General features: G+C 63.9%; 1 protein-coding gene across 1 annotated transcript in view; it reads left to right on the top strand.

The window, feature by feature from the left end:
• Positions 1-463, top strand: part of AAAS (achalasia, adrenocortical insufficiency, alacrimia) — a gene marked incomplete at its 5' end in the record, with an annotated part of 8,029 nt that overhangs the window by 601 nt on the left and 6,965 nt on the right. The window lies entirely within an intron of this gene.

Consider the following 463-nt stretch of genomic DNA (forward strand, 5'->3'; position numbering starts at 1 on the left):
CCTTCACCAGCTTCGTTGCCCTTCTCTGGACACGCTCCAGCACCTCAATGTCCTTCTTGGAGTGAGGGGCCCAAAACTGGACACAGGATTCGAGGTGCGGCCTCACCAGTGCCCAGCACAGGGGCACTGTGCTCATACCTGCACTCAACCCCCCTTCCCCGTACCTGTCCTGCAGCCTCTTCGCCCAGGAGCACGGCAGAGGCCTCGCTGCCCCGTCAGCTCTCCCCCACGAGCAGTGGGAGGGCACAGCCTGCTCCCAGCCCTTCGTGGTGCTGCGCAACACCCCGGTCTGAGCTTTTTGGGAGAATTTGGGGGGGGTCCTAATATAGCTGAGAGCTCAGCACAGCTGAGGGGAGGTCCAGCAGTGACTGGTGACTGGGGTAAGTGCCTCCAGCTGAGGGGAAAGCTGGTTTGGAGGCCTTGGGGGGGGGTTTTTGGCCGGGGTGGGGGCGGGGGGGGGAGG

The sequence above is a fragment of the Fulmarus glacialis genome, unplaced genomic scaffold (genome assembly GCF_000690835.1).
Source record: "Fulmarus glacialis isolate BGI_N327 unplaced genomic scaffold, ASM69083v1 scaffold17235, whole genome shotgun sequence".
Classification (NCBI taxonomy): domain Eukaryota; kingdom Metazoa; phylum Chordata; class Aves; order Procellariiformes; family Procellariidae; genus Fulmarus; species Fulmarus glacialis.